This window comes from Grammomys surdaster, unplaced genomic scaffold, assembly GCF_004785775.1.
Source record: "Grammomys surdaster isolate TR1022 unplaced genomic scaffold, NIH_TR_1.0 121313, whole genome shotgun sequence".
In the NCBI taxonomy this organism is placed as follows: Eukaryota; Metazoa; Chordata; class Mammalia; order Rodentia; family Muridae; genus Grammomys; species Grammomys surdaster.
The window spans coordinates 58,816-69,253 of NW_021617123.1; the positions used below are offsets into that span (position 1 = coordinate 58,816).

The 10,438-nt window shown below is 43.5% G+C and overlaps 1 long non-coding RNA gene across 2 annotated transcripts; it reads right to left on the reverse strand.

The window, feature by feature from the left end:
• Positions 1 to 3,700: 3,700 nt before the first annotated feature.
• Positions 3,701 to 8,815, reverse strand: LOC114636032. Of its 2 annotated transcripts, XR_003713562.1 has the most exons (3): positions 8,772 to 8,815; positions 5,056 to 5,111; positions 3,701 to 4,026 (listed from the first exon to the last, which is right to left on the reverse strand). It is a non-coding gene; the product is annotated as an uncharacterized LOC114636032 (long non-coding RNA). The 2 variants fall into 2 exon arrangements; XR_003713563.1 differs by lacking the exon at positions 8,772 to 8,815 and having other exon boundaries at positions 3,701 to 4,112; positions 5,056 to 5,109.
• Between the last annotated feature and the right edge of the window lie 1,623 nt (positions 8,816 to 10,438).

Genomic DNA, 10,438 nt, shown 5'->3' on the forward strand with positions numbered 1-10,438 from the left:
AGAGAACAGAGCCTGATACCAGTCATTTCCCCAACCATGGCAAGATTTTTAAAAAATTACTCCTGATCAATTAGCATAGAAATGACAGGTTGTCTCTTTAAGCCAGACTTTTTTTTTAATCTCATGAGAAGTAAATCTAAGCCTCTCCAATTTTGTAGGATCATTTCTATAAGGGAATTTGTTCTTTTAATACCTCTAGATCCTGATCAGCCTGTATATTTAGTTTGGAAAGCATCCGAAGAGGATGTATCAAAATAGCAGGCATCAAAATTAGGGGAGGGGCCTAAGTTAAAGGCTCTGGATATTAGGCAAGTTTTAGCCCCGTATGAGTCCTCTGATATTAATCTGGGCTTCTCCCTGTTGAGGTGAGTTTTGTCAGTTGACGGGTGTCAGTCTGGTTAGTTCCTATCCCAATGTAGTATGGGGACCAGGTGTCTATGCATAGCCAGAAATCCTGGCTGATTTTGGGGAATGATTGACTCTATGCCCAAGATCCCTTCTTGTGGCATAGAGTCTGATGACTCGGGTTTGTTTCCCCTCCTCACCCTTGCACAAAGGCTGGAATCTTTTGAAAGAAATGTTTTTGTTTTTGTTTTTTAAAAAAGCCTCAGTTTTACAACCCCAGTTTTTGTAATGAAAAAAAAAAAATCCCTTGTTGCTGGCAGTCAGGAGGCCAGCCATAGGGCATATAAAGAATTGTAAACTTTGTATTACTATCGAGAGAGAGAGAGAGAGAGAGAGAGAGAGAGAGAGAGAGAGAGAGAGGAGAGAAATTTAAAATAGGCATTATTAAGTAAAGGTTAAGTTCAGCTGGTACTAAGTCGGGTAGTCCTCTGAACGGGAAGTGAAGATGATTATAGGAAAGACGGAAAAGAAGACTCAGAGACAAAGGTTAAAAATCAAGAAGACTGTCCGTCAATACTGTGGCAGCCTTGAGTTTAATGCTCTTAGGTTTTATATACTTTACAGTATCATGGGAAACAAAGCTACAATGTAACAGAAACAATTTGCTAAAACGTACAGGAGACATTTCTTCCCATTCCATTTCTTTCCACCAAGGTCAACAGAGTCTTCAGCCCTAGCCTTGAGCCCTAGGTGCGCCTCTTCATCCTTCCATGCCTCAGCAGCCCGGGAAAACTGCCAACAGGCCCCTACCTGCCTTAATTCTCTCTGGCGGGCAATTCATTCTCTCTCTCTCTCTCTCTCTCTCTCTCTCTCTCTCTCTCTCTCTCTGCCTTACAGAAGCAACAACACAGCTCCCAACAGTAAGGTGGAATATGGGTTTCTGGTCTGTACTCACATTAGTTAATATCTTCCCTGTATCTGTCTTCCTTAGTTCCCAGATCCAGGCCGAAGGGCCTTGAGAGTTAGACTAGAACCCTTTATTCATACCAAACACATGTCTCAGAAGGAGGTAGAGGTAGCAGAAGGGCCTGGGGCCCAATGAAACCTTAATTTCAATGGATCCATTCTGGAGACAGGTTTGTAGTGACTTGAGAAAGGCATGGTTAGAAGATACTGCCAACTATTAGTCTCTGAGCCTGGGAAGCAGTGGGGAAAGTCTTCCCCACATAATGTCAAAGGGGGAGGGGGGCAGTAAATCCCTCCCTACATAGGGTGCATCAGGCCAAGCAAAGCAAAGGAAGGAGGCCTATCTTTCCTTTGGAAGACTCTGATGAGAGTTTTGTTAACGTTTCTTTTAATGTCTTGTTTATTCTTTTTATCTGGCCAGAATTCTGAGGTCTATATTCACAATGAAGTTTTCAATCTGTCTAAAGCTTTAGCTATTAATTGAGAGGTTTTGGCTATGAAAGCCAAGCCACTGTGGGACCCCATTGCTAGGGGAAGAACAAATCATGGACCAGCTCCCAGAGGAGCTTTCGAGCTACTATTTGAGCAGTTTTAGTCCAAGTGAAGAACACTTCTACCACCTGGAAAGCTGTCTTTAAAAGAGCGTGTGCTTTTCCCTCTCCCAGCAGCCAAATCTTGGTGAAGCCAAAGTTTATGAGGATGTTGGTCTCTCATTTGGACCCCTTCCTGGGTAAGAGCTCTCTGTTTTGGATTTACTTGAACACAAACCTAGCACCTGGCTGAGACATCCCATATTAAACTCTCCAGTCAATGTGAAACATACCTTGGTCTGACCAACTAAGAAAGTTTTGTGGACCCCAGATGAGTAGCCTGGTGAAGGTCAGTTACCAACGGTCCTGCTGGTTGTTTCTGGGAGAATGATCTTTCCCTCTGCTGTCTTCCATCAGCCTGTGGTTTGAGCTATCCATAGGCTTCATCTTTACCATGGAATTTCATGCAACGCCAGGTAGGGGTATATCATCAGAATATCAATAGGGCCCACTGGAATTAGAGCCATTCATCAGGCAGCCAGGTCAGCAGTCCAGCAGTGGAGGACAGTAATTTGTAGAGGAAGCCAAATAGCCTCCAGGAGGGCCAAGAGTTTTTAATATCTTTTTTTCCCAGCAGTGAGAAGCCCTTTATAGATCATACCAGGGTATGTTTCATAATAAAAACATACCAATTGACAGTCTATATACATTATATATATATGGTGCTGGACTTTTCTTTTTCCCCATCTGAGAGTGAAAGACTCCCCAGAATCAAAAATAGACTCGGGTACGACGCGACCCCCAAAGACACTCTAGAGACCTCTTGCTGTAATAACATAAGTCAGGTTCTTTTTAATATACGAAGCTTCGGATCGAAACATATCTCACATAGGAGACAGAGGATTCGACCCTGAGATCTAACAGTTTAGGGTTTTTATAGACAAAGGCTGGGGGGAGGGAGAGGGTTGTGGGTAATCACACACAATTGGTTGTTATAAATGTCTATAATATGTGTAAGCAGATCTCAGGCAGAGGTTTGACAAATCTCACAAGAATAGTTTCTGGTCCCTGTGGCCTTGGGACCTCTGATAGGAGTTTTTTCAGAGGAGGCTAAGTCAGACACCACGGGAACAGATTTTTGGAACATTTAATTGACATTTGTTTTTCTGTTCTGCATCTCTTGTAATGGCCTTGGGTTAGCAAGTTAGCTCACCTGGAATTTTAACTACTTGTATTCCTGTTATAATATTTAACTGACTTAAAAAATATCTTTTCAGGAGACTGGCTCAGATCAATCAATTCTTTTTTCTACCAGGCTTGGGTACAAATTGATTCAGTTAAAGTAACTACTGCAGCTCCCACACACCTGATCTCATTTTTCATCTTGGGATAATCATGAATGAGTACCAGGTTGTCACCAGGTAAGAGGGTAGCAGGATGGATGGTGGTGGGTTTCTCAAACCAAAGTCAAGTATGGGCCAGGAGTAGGGCCTGGTACTAGCTCACAGTCATCAGACAGCAGCATTCTGGTGCTTCTCACCGGAGGGCCTCGACCGTGTTGTGTTGTGTTGTGTTGTGTTGTGTTGTGTTGTGTTGTGCTGTGAATATAAGATCTTGACCCAGCCAGGCGGTGGTGGCCCATGCCTTTAATCCCAGCACTTGGGAGGCAGAGGCAGGTGGATTTCTTAGTCCGAGGCCAGCCTGGTCTACAGAGTGAGTTCCAGGACAGTCAGGGCTACACAGAGAAACCCAGTCTCGAACCCCCCCCCCAAAAAAAAAAAGATCTTGACCCAAAGTTAACTTGTTTTACTGTATTTGTTAGAAATACTCAGTGAGTCTCAAACAAACCACACCATGCGGCAGGTATCACGTGGGAAGTTTATTGGGAGGGGAAATAGGAGAAGCCTCTAGGAGATGGAGGAGAAAGGGGTGGGGGAGGAAAAACGAGGCTTGTACAAAGGGACCTGCAACAGGGGCCATTGCACATGTGAAAAGGGACAGACACAGGACTGATGCCGCTGCCTCTTAGGCTTTTAGAGATGACGTGTAAGGTCGCTGGGTCACTGGAGAGCTGGCTGTAAAGATGTCTGATTGTCATGAAGTCACTTCTAGCTGTCCTTGGATGTGGCTGGTTGTCAACAGTATTAAACTAACAGTATTCGCCACAGCTCTTAGGTGGGCCATCCTGCGGATACAGGGTCCAGTTGTCACAGGGCGTTCTCATGGCTCCAACGTTTGAGTTAAAATTTCTTTTGTCTGAAAATTTTAGGGCTGCAGTGGAAGTAAGAGCTGTTTTTAAAGTCCTCACCCTCACCCCCGCCCCCACCCCCACCCCCCACCTCAGCTGGTAGCCAAGATAAGTAGCCTTTTACAAATTGGGCTTTCTAAGCAACAGAGAACTGACTGGGACAAGACCTTCTGCATAAACTGTCCCCTTCTCTGATGAGAAGCAGTTAAACACACATACTCGCAACTGGGATCCACTTACACCTTTTTAAAAAAAAAATTTTATATCTCGTTTTTTAATATCTGGGGACAACTGGGTGACAAAGGAAATCTTTCTAATGGATGTCTTTAATTTTTTTTTTAAATACCAAGTAAAATTGCTGAAAGTGTCCTTGATCAATGTTGGACAGGAGAGGAAATCTGTTCTGTTCAGGCTGCATTGTCTGGCAGCAATCCTCTGCCCAGCCCAAGGCAAAGAGTTTGTTTATTTATTTATTCAAAGAATGATGGTTTTCACCAACCACTGGATGAAAAAGACACATCAATTATGAAAGAGGAAGGAGTAAAACTTTTTCTTTTCCTTCTGGCTCTGTCCAGTGGAACTTTTGCCCTGCCCCAAGGCTGGCTAGAACAAGGGTGAGGAAATGCTTACCTGGGAAAACTGTTTCCCCCTCCGAATGAATTCCACTTACATGGCAGGGGGCCCTGGATGTAACCAGCCCTGACTGTCAGCGGGAGTCAAGCAACAAAACAAGAACTCCTGCTCCTACAGTGGGACAGGTGGAGAGGGTTTGGGAGAAGTGTGGGAGGGGGTGAGGGTGAGGGGGCAGGTTTCTCTGGGTGATCCAGCAGAGCCAAAAGGATTCCAGTCCCCAATGGAATTGGGCACAGGCCTTAATCTAAGGGGTTTTTACACCAGAGAAAGCCACTGGTCAATATAGGGAAACAGAACTGACAGAAACACATAGACCCGCATACACATACTCACAGGCCACGCAGAGATACAGTAAAGACAACCAAGGGTGGCCACCACATTTCATATACCTGAACAGAGAGAAGGATCTAGTGACTAGTGATGTCTCACATGGATTCTGGACACTGGGTCAGCAGCCAAGTATCTCTCCTATGTGTCCAAACAGAAGGCACCTTAACCAGCCTTATCTCCAGAGGTGACAGACCAGGTGGTTTTCTAATTTTTTTCTTTCCTTTTGGGGTGGAGATATCAAACCCTTCTGAGACATTAGGGAGAGACTGATTAAAGGGAGCCGTAGGGACCTGGAATAGCTCAGGCTATGTACCCCCTAGGAGTTCCCTGACTATTCCACTCTTCCTGGATCCAAGGGTCTCTGGGATCCCCACTGACTTGAGGTCTAGTCTCTGGACCTTGGTGAGACTTCCAGAAATCTTATGGGATGTTCACCAAAGAAGCTCGGACATAGTTTAAGCCAATAGAAACATCTTCGTTAGCCTGCCAGCTACAACACTGGGTGTCCGGGATCTCAATGTAGCCCTGAGCCTCTCTCAGGGTATGCTTTTAGCATAAAAAATATGGTTGGGGTTGACATACTTTAGTTAATAAGACCTTTTAGCCAGAAGCAGGACTACAGAAGTAAAAAAGCCAGGTTAGTACATTTAGACTTTCCCAGAACTATATGTGCTTTAATGGGTTGGGCATTTGTTTTAATTTTGGCAGGTAGTAGGCTGAGTTTTACTGCCTGAATGGTACTTCCATCATGGACTTGGTTGTGCTAGGGCCTGAGGCCCTGTTACATGAGTAGGCTTAAAAGCACCATCAAGTTTAAGGGCCTGGGTCCACAGCTAACAGTGGAACGTAGACGACCCTCCACCCTTATGATGCCTTGATAGCTAGATTGTCACAGCACTAGATGCAATGAGTTACTAAGGGAAGAAATGGAGGCACTCAAAAGCAAAGCACTGCTTCCTGTCAGCACTGCTTCCTGTCAGCACTGCTTCCTGTCAGCACTGTTTCCTGTCAGCACTGCTTCCTGTCAGCTAACTGCGATCGATCATCCACGTTAGGGATGATCACTGCCCAATTCCAGAGAAAGAAATTGAAGGTGGAACAAGTATTTCAGAACTGATTAAAATATTGACAGTAATGATTATACCACAAAGTCAAACTGCTCCATCTTCCAAACCTGAGAAGTCATTTGCCATTAATTTTGAGTGTAGGATGGGATTTTTATCTAGGACAAACCATCTGGCTGGCAAGAGCTGCCAGATGGCCAACAAAAATTAGTGTGAATTCAATTAATGAAAACAGTGAAGAGATACTCCATTCTTCTTTCTACTTGAGACGGAGTGGAACAACCCTGCGCACATAACTTAAGAGAGGAGGCCCTGCTGAGCTCAGCCGGAGCTTGATGAATGCCTACAGTTGGAAAAGTAGAAGGGCTGTTACAAACTCAATCAAATCCACTCCTTATCAGTAAAAGGATAAAATCAAGCAAGGGATGGGGGTACCCCTAGCGGGCCATGCTATGGTGTATCCCTGAGAAATTGTGCCAAACAATAGAACTAGTGTAATAGATTTGCTGGGAGGGGAGAGTAAAAGGCCATCTTGAACTGGGGATATGCAGGAGAGATAGAGGCAGACAAGCAGACCGACAGGGAGAGAGAAAAAGGGAGAGAAAGACAAGAAAGAGAGACATGACAGAGAGAGACACACAAGAAAAGGTAGAGAGGGCAAAGAGAGCTCTGGGGTGTATGAGGACCCTTTTATGTGCAAACTTGGTGCAGTTGTAGGTGGCAGATGATGACATAAGCTGCTGCTAGGTCCCTGAGGGCAGGCCAGTGGGGATGAATGCCTCTTTACTAGCAATCTGGATATAAAATCTGCTAGTCATGATAAATATCTGACAATAGATAGTAACTGTTGACTTAAATTAGTTTCTCTTTCTTCTTTTTTGTTGTTGCTGAGTCGAATCAATTTATAGCATCAATAAAGATTTCTTGAAATAAGAAACCTAGATACATTAAATCTCCAGATGCTTCTGTAAGCATCCATAAATTGTCAGAATGACAACTTGTCCGAATGACTCTTTGTAAGGTCTGCTATTTAAGATATTCCGACAATTAATGATTAGATACTACATTAAAATTAGTTGTCAAGAACATAACTTAGGAACTAATGTACTTGAATGTAATTAAATCCCAAGAGACAGTTGGCTCAACTATTTGCTTTTATAAAAAGTATATTTATATTTTTCCCTGTAGTGGTAAATTAGTTAAACCACTTTGGTTCCCGATGGGTTGCACACTCTCTGCACCCACCCAAGAGCTCTCTGGATTCCCAAATAAGAGACACAAGCCAGCTAATTTTGATACACCTTGACTATCTCGATGGCTGGGCATTTCTATTCCTCCCCTCGGCTAGCATATATCCTCCCCTCCAACTTTGGTGAGTCAGTTTGCTAAATCAACATTTCATCTCTGCTACCCCAGACCCAATCAGAGAAGTGGCCTCTAGGGCCATTTTTCAGGATTCTTACCTGCCAGGGGGCCCTTAAGTTTCATCTTTCTCCTTCCTGGTTATGGCAAAACCCTTTCTCTCTCTCCTCTTTCTCCTCTCTCTCTCTCTCCCTCTCCTTTTCTTTCTCCTCTCTCTCAGTTTCTAACCCATACAATCTAAAAGCCCTGCCCCATTTCCCTGCTCAGCCAATGGCTGTATGCCAATTCTTTATATCCATCAAAGCCAGCTCAGGTCTGGAAGCAAAGATTATTAGGAGTCAAAATCAGACAAAGCATTAAAACCATTTCCCAACATTTCCCACATAGCTCAAGAAGTCCAGTACAAGGACAGTGGCCCTGGCCTTTACTGTCAGCCACACTTGCACAGACAGTCCTCACCAATCAACGTTTTAGAGGGAGAAAAGAGGTCACGTTCACATTACATAATTGATCACTGTCAGCATGCCTTCCTGAAAATCAGCAAAGGGCTCCAGCTTCAGGCAGCTAACGAGAATCGAGTCGCTGAGCAGATCTTGATGCTGGAAAAACTGCCTTATACAGTAGCTCACTCAGTTACTTTGCAGCCCCCAATAAGAAGGGAGGTGCTCTTATCCAGCAGGAGACCATCAGTCTCGGCTAGGTCTTAATTTTTGATATACTAAAGATAGGAAATAAAAAAATATACAAATATGTTCTAAAACAATGGAAGTTCAAATGGAAAACAGCGTTCTCTTCAAGTACAAAGGAATCTGATGCTGTATGAAATATAAGGTTGGTTGATTGACTAATTGACGGCATGATGGGCTGAGGATTGGCCGTAAGGCCTTGTGCACACCAGGCAAGCACTCCAGCAGTGAGTCATATAGCCTGCCTTTGCAGTTCTCTTTTGGCACAGAATGAGCTCCCTAGCTCAAGCCCACTTTGAACTTGTGAACATTCTGCCTCCGCTTCCCAAGTGACTGGGCTAAAAATCTATACTAGCAGGCCTGGAGAAAGGTAACTCTTACACGAGCTGACGGAGTGAGGAAAATCTACTACCACTCACTGGCTTCTCCCTGAAAAACAAACAAGCAAACAAAAAACAAAACAAGATCAGCAAAACCAGAGTGCAGCTCCACACGAGCTGCCAAGTAAAACGTAAATGTTAAAGCCAACATCTGGGGGAAATCCGCTGCCTCTTGCAAGCACAGCTGGAACATACTGCAGAGGGTTGGGCACTCACATGTAACCAACCTGAAGGCAGCTCCTGGGGTTGTGTGGTCCTGGGGCTCTGTGACTCCAGCAGGAAAAGGACACAAATACACAGATACACAGGAGAGGAAAGAGATGTTTACTTAGGCCCAAGATCATCCCAGACTGAACTCAGCCAGGTGAGAGGTCACAATAAAAGATCAAGAAAGCCACAGAAATCTAACACAAATGAATCCACAGAACCTCCAACATGCTTGATCACATCAATGACGTGAAGAGAATATACTTCATCAAGGCACTCTTGTCTGGTCACTTTGAAGGGAATGCTTTTATTAAATGTCCATTAAAATGATGAAAAAGAGGCAGGTAGAAGTTGGCTCTGTCACTTTCTACTACCAAAGAGATTGGATTTTTAACTGAATTAGTAACAAAATCATAAACTTTTAATATATTTTTAAAAAATAAGTAAAAGCCAGGTGTGGCTGCACGTGTCTTTAATTCTACTGATGGGGAGGGGGGTAGAGGGAGGCAGATCTCTGATGTTCAAGGCCATCTTGGTCTACAAAGAGAATTCCAGGACACAGGGAAACCCTGTCTCAGAAAAAAGTGACTTAACAGGAAAAAAATAGGCAAAGGACATGAGAGACAATTCACAGATTAAAGAGAGTATTTTGTGAGGAACCACAAGGAGTTAAACATAACCTCATTCATAACCGAGCAGTTTTACAACTAGTCAAGCCTCTCGAGAAACTTCTGCACATATATTACAGGAAATGTATGCAAGCATATACATAATGCTGTAATAGAAAAATACTGCAGACCAGCTCCAACAATCAACCGAGCAATCATCAACAAACTGGTGGAACTCACCTGCTGTAATGGGATGTGGTAATGAAAATTAATGGAGTATGGCAGTACTCACACTGTGGATGCATACATAAAATATATGCAAATAGCATACATACTATGTTTCATAGAGAAAATATTAAATATTTAATGATAAATGTAAACAGTTGCTTATGTATTTCTCAATACTTCCTTCATTGTTTGATACTAGAAAAACAATCTGATGTGGGCTCGCAACCATATATTTTCACCCATATGCCAAGGATACAAAGGGTTTTTTTGTTGTTGTTAATGATTTATCTATTCTATTTATATGAGAACCCTGTAGCTGTCTTCAGACACACCAGAAGAGCGCATCAGATCCCATTACAGATGGTTGTGAGCCACCATGTGGTTGCTGGGAATTGAACTTAGGACCTCTGGAAGAATAGTTAGTGCTCTTAACCACTGAACCATCTCTCCAGCCTCCAGATACAAAGTTTTAACTATGATATTTCTTTAGTGTCGTCTTTGTTGGAAGCATCTATGAAAACTGAGGTAATATGCCTGACTCAATGTATTTCACTTGCTGGAAAAAATAAAAATGCAAATGTATTGTCTTAATTAGGGTTTTGCTGCTGTGAACAGACACCATGACCAAGGAAACTCTTAGAGGACAACATTTAATTGGGGCTGGCTTACAGATTCCAAGGTTCAGTCCATTATCATCAAGGCAGGGGCATAGCAGCATCCAGGCAAGCATGGTACAGGAGGAGCTGAGAGTTCTACATCTTCATCTGAAGCCTGGAGAAGAATACTGACGTCCAGGCAGCTAGGACAAGAGGGTCTTAAAGCTCACACCCACAGTGACATACCTATTCCGT